The following is a 13,815-nucleotide window of genomic DNA, read 5'->3' as shown; positions in this document are numbered from 1 at the left end:
GAATGAAAAGTGGTGGGGATTAAACAGTGGCGTGCCTCATTATCCATGTCTTGTGTGTTCCCGTCAGTTTCCCCCCTGGAACAGCTCACAGCTAGGATATAGGAGTCTCGTAGCTGTGAACTGAAAGTTTAGGAGTCATGTAGGTTTAAGTTATGATTCTCTAAAGTGTGACTTTTACTCTAATCTGAAGGAAATAGTGGTATAGATAAGGATAGGAGGGTCTTTACCTGAATAAAGAATCACCATCTGGCTTTACATGGAGATGGTTTGTGCAAGACTTTTGACAGACTTTTGCTTTGTCTTTGGCTGAACACCTGTAGGGGTTTTGTTGACTCAGTTGAGAAGAGTTCCTTGCAATGTCTTCTGATTGGTTTCCACCTCATTCATATATCATTTATTCTATGCTTACCTCTATGTCCTTGTTTAGTCCTGCTGAGGTACAAAGGACAACTGTTATGTGTCAAAGTACTTTGACTGTTGAACTAATTTTTTGGCCATGCCGAGGGCTACCTGACAGTCATCCGATCATCTGACAGCCAGGATGCTGGAAGTCTTTGCCTGTACCATTAGTCCCCCTAGTTCCTTCCCTCCCTGCACTGCACCCTTATTGTAGGTTCTTCTTGCTTATTACTGTCTTCTCTCATGTTGACTCTTAGGCTTAGAATTTCTCTCTGCATCAGAAAGCTGTTTTTACTTTATATGTATTTGCAAACATTAACCTGTCTTTCTTGACTGAATTCCTCCTTAAAACACACATCCTCTGCAACCCCATCATTCTGTGTGTGAAAGAATAGACTAAATTATATATATTAAACTAAAATCTATCAATTTCACTGCCTGTTCTGTACTGAGTACCTAATTCGTGTTCCCTCTTTTTGTTGCATATTTTAAGTTGATTTGGGCACAGGTCATCTCTTTCAATGGTTTGCAAAGTGCCATGTAGGTTGATTGTAGTAATAGGATCCTCTTAAATTTTATCTTTTGCCTTTGATGCTGTAACTGTCTTCGAGATGGGATCAATACCACCGTATTCAGCTCCAAGTGAAAGAGTTAGTTGTTCTTATTCTGTTGGACATCTTTTCTCAACTCTAATCTGTCTGCCATAATCTAGGACCCCTTTTCAAGGGAGATCTGTAACTAAAATGAAGAGTTATTGCAGATCAAGAGAGAGGTGGCTTGGCAAAGCTGGGTGAGATTAGCATACTGCAGGCTTTTTCCTTTGGCCAATGCTGCATTTTCCTCATTTTGTGTAACTTCTAAATCAATGTAAGGATAAATAAATAAAATTTTAAGTATTGGAAATTGTGACATTGTTTTGGAATAATTGTGATGAGTATTTACTGGGGATTTTGTACTGTGGTCAACCTGGCTTACTAGTATTTTATTATGTTAGCATTGCTGTATTCCTCACTGACAGTACTTTTCCTCCCCAGAAAAGTAATCTGAAACAAACAAATTTAAGTCTGTTGACAGCATATCCATTCTTCTGAGTTACCTCCTTTGAACTGCTTCAAATTAGTCCACATGTTTCCAGGGTGTCTGCCGCAGGGTATTTGGGTGATGGAGAAAGACATAAGAATTTTGCATAATGGTACTTTCTAGACTCTGAGAGATATTTAGGGAATGGGGAAAAAAAGTTGTGTTGTACTGATTTTATATACTTTTTCTCTTGTGTTGTAAGATCCCTTGAGTAATTGTCCTGATAAATAGGGCACCATTTTTTTTATTTGCCAACTGTAGAGGTCCGAAGAATACATGATTAGTGTATAAAGCTATTATGTAAATCCTCTTTGCCCCGGTTTAAGTTAATGCTCTACATATGGCATGCCTGGTAGGATGAGAATTCATGTTTGCTTCTTACTCAGTCAGTGCATAACTGTGATGCTCGTCGTGTGTTGCTAGAATAGGAGACCTGGTCAAGGGGTTTGTAAGTACTGAAGCAATATTTTAGTTTTTCATGTACAGGATACAGATGACTCACTCCTTCTGTGTTTTAGCACTGACATGAGACTGTTCTGTAAATAGCACATGTTCAGAAATAGGACATCTCCCACCCCCATTAGCTATGAAATCAAGGTAATGTAGCTATTTAATTTTAAAACAAAAAGCAGGAGGAAATTTCAGCACTAGTGGCAATCTAGATTGCAGTCTGAGACAAAGGAAAAATGTATTTCCACTTCATGACAAGAGGCCAGATTACTAGTTATCCTCTAGTAGATAAAGAAAAAAGAATTAAGGGCGACTAAGTGTCAAGAAGACTGGTAGGAGAGGAGCACAGTATTTTCTTTTCTTCTTTTGGAACACCACTTAAATGTTTTTGCCATAAAGTCAGAGAGTTTCTGGAAGGAAAAAAAAAGTATGATTGGTAAAAGTAGTTTACAAGGTAGTGTGCTGATAGCTGAAGAGTTCAAAAGAAATTCCGTTATGCTGTATGCATTTTTTTTTTAAATATAATAGTCACGTTGTGACTATTCCTTGATTACACAGGTGAGAAAGGAGAGAGTCACCCCTTAATCTCTCTCCTGGAAGTTCTGGATTCCTATCACATTTACCTGTGTCTCTCAGCCTGGATACAGAGGGGCAATAATAAAGAACCCAAATCAAAGAAGGGAATGGAAAGCAAGCATAGTCATGCGCCTGACATGGAATTGAGTCATGCAGTAACTACAGGATGGGGGCTAGTAGGTGGACAGTAGTTCTGCAGAAGACAACCTGGGAACCCTGCTTTTTGACAAACTGGACATCAGTCAGCTCTTTGTCCTCGAAGCGAAGAAGGCCAATTACATGCTGGGTTGTGTTAGCAAGAGTGTAGCCAGCAGGGCGAGGTAAATGACTACTCCCCTCTGTTCAGTGTTTATGAGACTGTGTGTACAGTACTGGGCCTGAGCTGGGGCTCCACAGCACAAAACAGCCAGACTTGCATCTGTTCAGTGGTGAATTACCATGTTGCATCGTGCTACTGCACGTCCCTGAGAGCCACCAGTGCCTTGGGGCCCAGTGCAGTCTGCTGATAAAGGCGAGGAGACGGGGTCCCGTTTGGGAAGCTGAGCGTTGTTTATTGTCGGCATCGTGGGGACAGCCTCAAATGTGTTCCAGGGACCAGAGTCAAGGATCCAAGGTTATATAGCAGAGAAAATGGGTGGTTTTGAGGTCAGGGTCCAATAGGGATGGGGAAAAATGGTGCAGAGGGGTGGCTAGGAACCAGGGGGACGGATAGGATCACAGGGGCAGGGTACTGCGGCAAAAATAACCCAATGGGGTCCAAGGGGAAGGAGGAACATGCTGGGAGGTGTGCATATATGGTAACAGGGTGACATAAACTTAACAAACCAATAGAACAACGAAATTCAAGAAATATTAACGTGGCTGCAAAGGCCCATGGGAGGAAGGTTTTTCTCACCCTTTTCTAAAAGGGTATCTTTCCCTATTTGCCTTGATCCTTCCAGGGTTGAGGCACAGCTACCTTAGGGATAAGCCCCTGGGCCTGCACACTACCAACAACCTTTGAGTAGATATAGAGGATTCTGATACTTAAGCAGATTAATATGAATAACAAGATTCTGTGTTCCAGCTACCTGTGTTGCTGGGTTGATTGTGTACATGCTTACCCTGACTCTGTAACAGAGTGTCTGGGTGGCAGCTTCTTTTTCAGCTGAGGACTGAAGTGCCTCACACCGAATGTGTTTTAGCATAGGGTACAAACGTGGATACTTGTTTTTTCTCAGTAGTTGGTACAAGTTAACTACCTGCCTTCTGGTAACCTGTGCACACATCACAGGTGAGAATTAACCTATTTAGTTATACCTTGCAGCAGCACAGCTTATTTCTGAATCATTCAAGTTTATGTTAGTATTTTCCTCATATATTCACTGCTTTGAAACAATGACATAAATCTACTCAAAAGACAGAAGATTCAGTTTTATTTATGAAAATATATAATATCTTTAAAAGTTTTACAGCTGCTCCATGGACATCTCTGTTACTTCTTTACACATATTTTTGTTAAATCTCCATAGCCCAGTTTTCAGGTTGAATGGTGCAGCAGTTTCACAAGTTCTTAAACTTTCTTATCTTTTTTGAGATTAATTCAGTAATTCCCAGTGGTGAATGAGTTTGCTCCTATTTATAAAATAGCCTTCAACACACGTTCAGTGCTGAAGTTTGTCACCAATGCAGAAGAGTGTTACGTGCAGTCGTAGGTTGGAGACAGAAATCATGACTTGAGTCCTCTTGATCATAGGGCAAAACCAGCCTGTTTCATTGTTCAGAACCTTCTTATATAGGGAGTTCAAAACTCCTGGATCTAGACACTGATTGGTCTGGGTCTGAACACCACCCGGCTCCCTGGCCAACGATACATCTTCATATTTAGGGTTGGAAGGGATTGGTTGAGGTCTCTGAATTTAAATCTATCCTATGATTGTTCACCTAGGGGCTTGTTTATCGAACTAGGGAGAGCCAAATTGGGTTTCTTATTATAGCCAGATTTATCTGTCCAGCTGCAGACTAGCTGTACTGTGACAGAAGAGTAGATCTCTTTTTAAAGAAAGTCAAAATATAGAGTAGCTCTGTTAACTCTTAATGTAATCAGAGGATGAGAAAGGAAATGTGAAAACACCACACAGAAATGATTGGCTGGTGATTAAAGTGTAATCTGCATCTGCCTGAAACCTTAAATGCTCTGCTGTTGTTTACAGTAAAGATGAAAATGCAGGGTGTGTAGGGAAGGCAAGCTAGCTCTTGGGAAGGGGTGTATGTATAGACATGAAAATTACCATTTCTGAGGTGAAAGCAAACAGCAGAGAAATTAATGTGTTGAAACTGGGCAGACCTGAAAATCCCTACCTCAGAATATTGAAGTAACCAGCTCATGAAATTGTAAATCTGCTGGTTAGGATTTTTATAGAATTGACAGATAAGAGGTTGTTTTATATGGCTAGAAAAGGGTAGGTGTAGTTTCTCTCTTTAAAACCAGAGCACAGATGTTCCCCTGACTGCATTCCCCTTTTTAGTTTGATCTCAGTGCATTAGTTTAGAACATACTTTGAGGAAGGGAGTACTTACAGACATGGAGGTGAACTGCAAATGACATAAAATGCATCAGGAGTTTACCAGGAGAGATGCAAATACCACACTAATCTGCTATCTAACATGGCAACTAATTTTCTAAAAAAAAGAAGCAGGAGTCTTTATTTATCTGGATTTCAAAATGCGATGCACTGTTACATGGGAAAATACTAGTGAAGGTTAAACAAAATGAAGTTTAGAATAAGGCGTGAAAGGTGGCAAGAGAAATTACTGATGATGTGGAGCACTGGAACAGTAGACTGGAATGCTGGACAGGAAAAGAAGGTGCATTATAGGGATAGCATGGAAATGCTGTTGTTTGAAAATGACGGATGAGGGGAAAGAATGCAGCGTGGCTGTCAGCTGCAAGGTGATTATGAACTCTGTGTGTGATGCAATCCTAAAGGAGAGCAAGTATCTTAAAAAGGATCAAGCAGGAAAGGTGTTTTTGCAAAATTGGGAAATACTAAAACCATTGTACTTCCATAGCTTCCCTGCAATGCTGTACATCCAGAACTTGGCATACTGTGTTCAGAAAAGGTGATTGTAAAGTGGAAAATGAGCAGAGAGGAGTTATTGCTTTGGCTTGTCTGGTTATTGAAGTAGTGGTAGAGGCTGGTATGCTGCCTTCTGTGAATGCCTTGTGGAGACAGCAGCACAGCTCTGGGAAGAGCTGTGTAAGCTTAAAGGAAATATAGTGCCATCCTTGAGGTCTAAAACACATTGCCAAAAATACTTTTCTGGATTATGAGATATTTAATTATTTGATACTCTGTAAAAGATTGAAGATAATATTTTTAAAATCTGTTACAAAGACTGCCGTGTTAGGGAAGTCCCTGGTAAGTTTGCGTGTCGTCTTAGAATGAATAGCATTACTGCCTTTGGAGAACAGGATTTTTCTGCTCTCTCTCATTTTACCTGGTAGTAGGAAAAATTACAGTTGCAAAGTCAGAATGTTATTTGGCTTGAAATGTACAAAGTAGATGTTTAGGGCATTATCTGCATAGTTGCGTTATTTATTGAAGAACCTCTTTTAAACTGAACTATAAGCAGAACTGAGAGAGTTCTTGAGTCCCTTCTTCCTGACATTCAAATTTGACATTCATTCAGGATGGCAAGGAAGCTTAGATCTCTACTTTCATGACACCCCTCAACTAGTTACTTTTCATATTCCTGTCTGATACCTTTTTACAGATCTTCTGGGTTTTATATCAGTGAAGAGTTGTCATAACTGTGACTAAATTTCTCCCTCTTTTTTGATGGTTCAGTTTTCAGTCTCTTCTAATGTCAAAACACTATTTGTTCTGCTAACCACAGTACTCAATAGTACACTGAGCATGGAATTTAAATGTAAAACAGGATGCTTCATAAACAGCTGAACTAATGAGGACTGATTTTCTATTGAAATGTATCCTGTTATCCTAATTTACCTCTCTACAGAACATTCACAGATCCCACTCATATCACCTACTTACTTGGAGAATTAACAACAGACAGAGTGGTTAGTGCAAACCCATTTACATGCTAAAGTGTTGGATAAAGATTGAGGTGTAATTACCTTCCTTCACTGGGAATGCTCACTGTTTTCTTCTTCCTATGCTCTCTCTGTTGCCGATTTTCACGAAACTAGCAGGAATTTCATCTACTGAAAATGCTGACACTCAGTCAAATTCAGATGAAATTATCCAGAAGTTATGAATGGGAAATACCTGGAGAGACAAGCATTCCTTTTCACAAGAAACTAAGTTGAAGACCTTCAGAGGAAACAAATCTCCAGTCACTTCGGATCTCAATCATACCTAATAGAAGAGGTGAAAGTCTCTGTGTTCTTTCCTTCACAAATGATTTAAAAAATACAGCTCTGAAAAGTCTCGGGGAGAAAAAAGGTGATGCAGAAAGTTATGTGGTACAGGAGAGACAAGTTCTGATTATGTCTCTCTGTCTCGATCCTCTGTGCTAGATAACTTGCAGGCAAGAAAAGCATTTCTTTGGAGACATGGAGGTATGCAGTTTATTTGAATCTTATTTCAGACAGTAGGAGTAAAGGACTGACAGACTTGTAGGTACTTCTAGACAATTGGTAAAAACAGAGGAGATTCTGGAGAATCGTAAAGGACTTGTTCTTTTTCCCCAAGTCTGAATTATGTAGCCAGGATCTGGATCTTTGCTTACTGACATCATTTAACACTGTGTAACACTAAGTTGACAGGTTCCACTGGATCTGCTATGTATTTGATGGAAACTAAGAATCAGATACTGTTTAACAGTTCTGGTCCACAGACTCTCAGCCAACTGATTCACCTTTCCCTAAGCTAAGTGAATGATAAAACTGAATGAAAGAGAACACATTTTGTGATAATTGGGCCCAGGAGGCTTGCTTTCTCTTTTTTACCTCCAAAGTGGACAACCTGTTGATGTTCTTTTAAAAGTGCTTATGATACATGAAATATCTAATATTTTTTTTAGAAATCTATTTCCTGCTCCTAAAAATGCTGTGCGTATAGTGTGTATATTATAAAATGTCAACCCATTTATTGACACAAGTGTGAACACAGTAAACAGGTTGTGTATGTTCTGTTTAAAATAAACGCAAACATGTATATACAGAGTAAGAAGTGTGTATGTTTTTCTGTCACATCTGTGCATAATTCCATGATTCCATAGTGGGTTGGATGGCTTTGGAGGTGCTGAGATACAAACAAGACTTTGTGTTATGCTTCCAAATAATGGGATGCTGTTAAAAAGGTTCCTGTTTTTGAAAATCCAGATTATTTGAAAATTAAAATATTTAGGATAAACTTTGGTTATTTGATGTTTGCAGACCACGTATACTTTCCAGCTTAGTAGAAACAAGTTATAACAGCAACTGAATCCTACTTTTCCTACATGCTTTGAATTTATTGAAACTAACAAGTAACTTATACTGATGTAGACAGTTGGAGTATTTTTTTTCCCCAAGTGCTTTTCTCAGCCAGAGTAAGGAAAGAGGGAAGTGGGACAGAGAGGGTGTGAACCCTTTCATCCTTTTGGCTGGGCTGGAGCAGGATGTGAAACCATTGCATAAGGGGGGCAGTTCCTAGTAGTCTTCTTACCTACAGAATTCATATACCTACTGTTTCTGGTATTGACAGTCTTTTTGGCTGTAAAGAGAGCAGGTGTGGTTTAGTACAGCGTACAATACAGTTTTTGTTCTCCTAAATTCTAGATATGCTGATGATCCTAAATTATCTGTCTCAGGTTTCCCTTCTGTTTGGTGGATGACCCTGCTTTCAAAATGTAATTAGCCTCAGTCAGGGGAGAGCTTGTGAGTAAGCAGGGGAATTGAAACTTCCTTTTTTTAGGCAACGTGTGTGTTGCAAAGGGAAGGAATCCATGTTGTGTAGTCCTGGGCAAGTATAAAACTATTGCAGAAAATTAATTTTCAAAAATTCACTTGCTTCTAAGGACCTGGCAAGATTATCAGTCTTGAATGTAGGTAGCTCTAGAATAATACCATTGTTTACAATTTAGACAATTTTTCCTCTGTTTACTTTGTAGACGCATGTAGAAAGGAGTAGAGAGAGACTTTAACTCAGGCTACTTTTTATTTGGAAGGCTTAGTTTTCATGAAAGGGATTAAATTGAACTATATAAAGAATGTATATACATGCATTTTGCGTCTTGCAGGCTTTTTCATACTTGCCCTTTGCTTTGATTTCACAGACAGCTCTGTATGAATGATTCTTGGAAGAAGGACAGTTAAATGGTAAAGGTGTTTTTCTCCATAGGATTGCTTAAAATGGTTGTTGAACTATGATTCTACTTCATGTTCTAATGGAAAACTTCAACTGAAAATTAAGACTATAATTCAGATACCCCTCAGAATAAAACTGAGAGCAAATTGCTGTTTTCAGAACAGTGATTTCTAAGAGTGCTCATTGTTTTGTTTTCCTCTAGGTCAGTGGCAGAACTGTCATCCTTTTTAGCGAGAGTATAGCTGGGCTTGTACTGAGCATTTCTAGAGATCTCAATGTTATATGTTGTCTGAAGAAATACTAGGTTGGAAATGGAGATTTTCACACAAGGATAAAACAAATCAACTCTCTCTTTGTATTTTTGGGAAACTGGCCAAATACAATGAAGGGTTATTTGGATAACTTTTGCTCTGTCTGTGTAGTGCTGCCAGCTTCTCAAACCCTGCTTAGCTGATCCTGTGCACCTTGTTTTGGATAGCAAGTCTTCAATGAACTGGTTTAGAAAATCTCAGATGATTTTTTTGTAAGACTGCAGATGTCTAAAATTGGAAAAGTTGCTGTAGATTTTGTGCACTGTAAGCCAGGATTTGTGCAAAGTATGTGTTGGCCATATCCATGTTTTGTTTCTGGTGTTCTTCCCTACCTGCTTCACAGTGCTGTTCAATCTTTGTACCCTGAGAAGTGTGTGCAGAGGTACAGCACAAAAACCTTCCCTAGTACAATCTCGTTAAAATCACAGGGTAGGTGGTCCAAAGATTAAAAAGCTAGTGGCCCACAGGACCTTTAAACAGACAATTTCAGGAGCAAGTTAAGACCTCTGCTGTAGGGATGTTCTTTCTTGATAGTTCTTGCTTTTGAATGATGATAGAAGAATGAATGAAGGTTTCATATTGAGACAGGATGCCTAACAGGTACTGAAGTTATTAGAGACAACAAAGTAATTGCACAAGCTTTGTTTCTTTAGGAAACTTAATTGAAAACACAGGTCAAGTCTGATTTTAACAAGGTGGTAATGTGTATTTCACTCTTGGTATGTTTTCTAAGAATGAGAACATTGTAATACTTTTGTAACAATGTTACTCTAGTTCTGTTTTGTGTTCTGGAAGCATTCTTTTTAAATGAACTTACTCCACCACAATTATTTTTTCCTCAGAATTCCTCTGAATTCTTTTCCATTTTTATCAGTAGCTAAAAATGGCTGCATTTGTTCTAGTTCATCTTCTGTTGTCCCTGTGGACTGGAAAGTGTGTTGAGCTTATAAACCCCTTGGACTGCACAAAGACCTAATTGTTTGTGCAACCAGACTTTTTAATCATGACACTCAATTGGAATGAATATTTAAAAATGCACATCATCTACACTCTAAAGCCAGAGGCAAGCTAATGCTCACATTGTGAGAGGTAATTAATACAAAAATTATATATGTGTAACTATAATACAAAGGGTTTTTTCTCCTACTTAATATTGATGCTTATTCTTTTGTGCTCTTAAACTAGTTAAAATTCTTATCTGTTGATAAACTACAAGCATAAAGAGCATATCAAATGGATGTGAAATTACTTTTCCTCAGAAGTTGTCAGCAAAGAGCTATTTTCTCACTAGATCATGTATATCAGTTTTTTTGCAAACATGATATGAAAGTATGAAATTTTTTTAGGTTTTTTGATTGTTTTTCAAAATACTGAGTATCTTTGCAACGAAATAGGAGATTTTAAGTAGGCATTTTTTGTTTACTTTGATTAGATGTAAATAGTATTATTGGTATTCCCAGCAACTTCAGACTTTGCAGACACATGTACATAATTCAGTTGTGATCAAATAAATGCAAACAGCCTACTTTCTTTTTTTTTTTTCAAGAAAGGTAATAAGAATATGGATTGCATCCTCCTAGCTTGTATGATAGTAATTATTATACTACTGAAGTTAGGGGTGGTAGTGAAGTATGCGGCCCTTTCGTTCTCCTCTTTGGCCTTAATATTTGGGTCACCAGGGCAGAGGACTGGACTGAGAAGAGAGTAACTGCACAGACTGTCTTCCAACCTTACAATATATCATCTTTCAAGTACACCAGCATCTCAGAGGAATCCCGGTGCTTTATATACATTATCTTGGCTGTACCTTACTTGATCAGGGCTTTTTGAGTTACTAGTATTCAAACTACTGCGATAGCAACTGATAAGGGCTATAATAAATGATTTGTAGGAAACATGGTAATACTGACAGCCTTGAAACCAGACGACTGAAAGGGCAGTGGGATGGTCTTTATCCGGTCTCCACATATGGTAAACAATCTTGGTTAACCCCCAAAATAACTCTTGGGCAGCTGCTGCTCTCTCAGCTGCTCATTAGCTGTTACAGGAGAAGCCCCAGGACTTTCAGGGGATGTTGCTGTATACTGCAGCTCTGGGTATCTCCTGCTTAAGGCAAAGCCACTGAATTTCAATTCTGGCTTGGTATTTACATGCCCCAAATGTGACTAGAGTGTAGAACATGTGGCAATTAAAGCTCTCTTTAATTAGGACAAGGTGCAGAAGGGACAGGCATAGGGAGAGAGAAGGTGGCTGTTTACACCTCTTCTTCTGTTAGTAATGGAATATAATTTGAACTGGGAAAGTTGGTATTTTTTCCTCTCCTGTCTTTGGATGTTGCCATTTTGATGAAGGTTGCTCCTTCCCCACCTCCAGTAGTGTCCTGGCATTTGGATGTGGGATAGAATTATTCTATTTCAAACAGAAGTACATCTGTTAACAGTAAACTAAGGTTAATAAATTTCAGTGTATATATTATACATTTTAATTTTTAAAAGGTTTTGTAGAAATAATTTTAATCAGGTAAATTACAGTCCTGAATTAATTTTGTCGTGCAAAGGATTTTTTCAATATGAATCCATGTTTCTTGACTTGAAAAAGGAATTATGAAAAGAAAAAGCTGAAATATTATCATGTTGTCTCAGTGGACTTCCATTTTCCCACCTCTGCCAGTTGTGCCTTACTAACAGCATGGGTTTGAGACCTTACAAAACCCTGTGCCAAGCAAAGTGTCGTTTTCAGTCTTTCCAGACTGAACTCCCATGTAAATAGTTTCACAACATAATTTTCAACACCTTTTATCCTTTTTGATCTGGTTTTCAGATATGGAGATATCTTCAGCATTTATTCATATCAATAGACCCTTGGCCTACCTTGTGGCCACGTATCAATAGTTATGATACGTGATTTATATTCAGTAAATCAGTTTTGTCTTGGAGAGTGCATGAGGCTTCTTTCTAGTTTATTGAAGACTGAAAAAAATTCATTTCATGAACTCTAGGCAGATTTTATATATATGCTGATAATCTGGTCAAGCCATCAGCAGTTTGTCTCTTAGTTTCAGTGGATCGAAACTGGGATCGAATTGTAGTTTTATTCAAACAGATGTTGTTTCTCAGTATCATAATTGATATGACATTGTAGGAAATGAAGAAAATAAAGTTCTGCTAACTGCTATTCCAAGATTCTGAAGGATGGGCCCAGCTCATTATCTTTCTATCTGATGCTTAGAGATACTGGGTTGGGTGTACCTCCTTCTAACTGCTGTTCTAGAATCAACAGCCTTCTTAGCAAGGCTAAAGTTGAGGTTTGAAACCATAAGGGAAAAAAAACTCTATTACAACATGGTTGTAAAAAAAATATGCATAATGTCAGAGTGGTTTGGGGATAAACCACAACATGATTTGTGTTTAGCATTGTCTTTTTCCCCAAGTTGTTCTCACACTGTCCCTCATCTCTCCTCATTCTCCCCTGCCCTTGTCTTTAACCTGGCTTTACTAGAGGAGTGGAATTGCCTCAGTGGTAAAAAAGCATTTTCTCAAGGACTAGCCTCAGCTTGTAGTTGCATTGGTGGAAAGTAGAGATGTATAAAGTCAGATCTAGTGTATTTGCAGGCTTGTTTGGCTTATCGTTGGCAAGTTCTGCTCTCCTCTTCTTTTAGAGACTATGAAAAGGACTGCACTGACGATAGGTAATACTGACCCTGTTATTTAACTAGGAGATGCAGAAAACACATGCACGGTTTTATTTGCAGGTTCAAGGCCAGTACTGTGAACTGTGTTGACAGCATCTGTGAGGCAGTTGCTTTTCCTCCCCTGAAAGGTAGAAATGTCCATAGCAGACAAACTGGATCATTTTGAAAATACAGGGTTATGGACCTCATATGGGAGATGCACCATTTTGTAAAATGGTGTGGAATTTCTCCAGGGCAAGGTGCCTAAATACAAATGTCTCTGCTGTTACACTGCCTCTGTTCTTGCATATTGTATTATCAGCCCCATTCATCACACCAGTGATGTAACAACTTGGATTATGCATTTCATTGTTCATACTTCATGTCTCATCATGGAATACAGAAACAAGGTTTTCTAGTGCTCAGAGGGGTTTGTTTCAAATGTTGTTCTATTCTCTTGACAAAGAAGAACAGACAGCTCCATCCATGCCTGAAGTACTTTGTTTAATATATCCTCTCTCTGAGACACATTTTGAAAGGGTGCAGCCTTAAATACGGTGCTGTCAAGGAGAGTTATGGCTACAACTTTTATTACTGCTACTTGCAAGAGCAAAGAGATAAAGCACAGGAAACATGCAATAATGATGGACATGTTGTTCTGACGCATGCTGCTGTAGCTGCAGTCACTGAGTTTCTGTTAGTGGAAGATGCTTCCTAGAATATAATGGCGTATCATAGTCAGAATGCTCATGGGAGGAATTACACCTTCTGAAAGTTTTGTTAAAGAGAAAAGGAAAAAACCCAACATCTTAACAGCTGTTGGAGTTACGGCCTTCCAGCAGTTACTGAACTGAGACAGAAATGAGCCGAAACCTAGACTTGAAATGATTTGTATGCAGTTACCAGCCTTTTTTTAAATCACAGTGATCTGACTTCAGTAGCCAAAGTAATGGAATTAGTGTTTTGGTATCTCCATGGTAGTTGCGCCGTCTGCCATCCCACACAAAGCAGCAGACAATTTCTCCTAGAAACT

General features: G+C 38.8%; 1 protein-coding gene across 3 annotated transcripts in view; it reads left to right on the top strand.

Moving 5' to 3' along the window:
- Positions 1 to 13,815, top strand: part of LARGE1 (LARGE xylosyl- and glucuronyltransferase 1) — a 275,959-nt gene that overhangs the window by 43,764 nt on the left and 218,380 nt on the right. The window contains exon 1 of one of the 3 annotated variants that reach the window (XM_066184005.1): positions 6,863 to 6,878. The exons of the other annotated variants lie outside the window; for them this stretch is intronic. The gene's annotated coding sequence lies outside the window, so the exon portion shown is untranslated. Of the gene's footprint in view, positions 1 to 6,862; positions 6,879 to 13,815 lie in introns of those variants that run through there. 3 annotated transcript variants of the gene reach the window in all.

The sequence above is a fragment of the Chamaea fasciata genome, unplaced genomic scaffold (assembly GCF_029207755.1).
Source record: "Chamaea fasciata isolate MVZ Bird 193981 ecotype frontalis unplaced genomic scaffold, bChaFas1.0.hap1 SCAF_5, whole genome shotgun sequence".
Taxonomy (NCBI): Eukaryota; Metazoa; Chordata; class Aves; order Passeriformes; family Sylviidae; genus Chamaea; species Chamaea fasciata.
The sequence above is the reverse complement of the archived record's forward strand: the minus strand, read 5'-3'. Positions and strand labels throughout refer to the sequence as shown.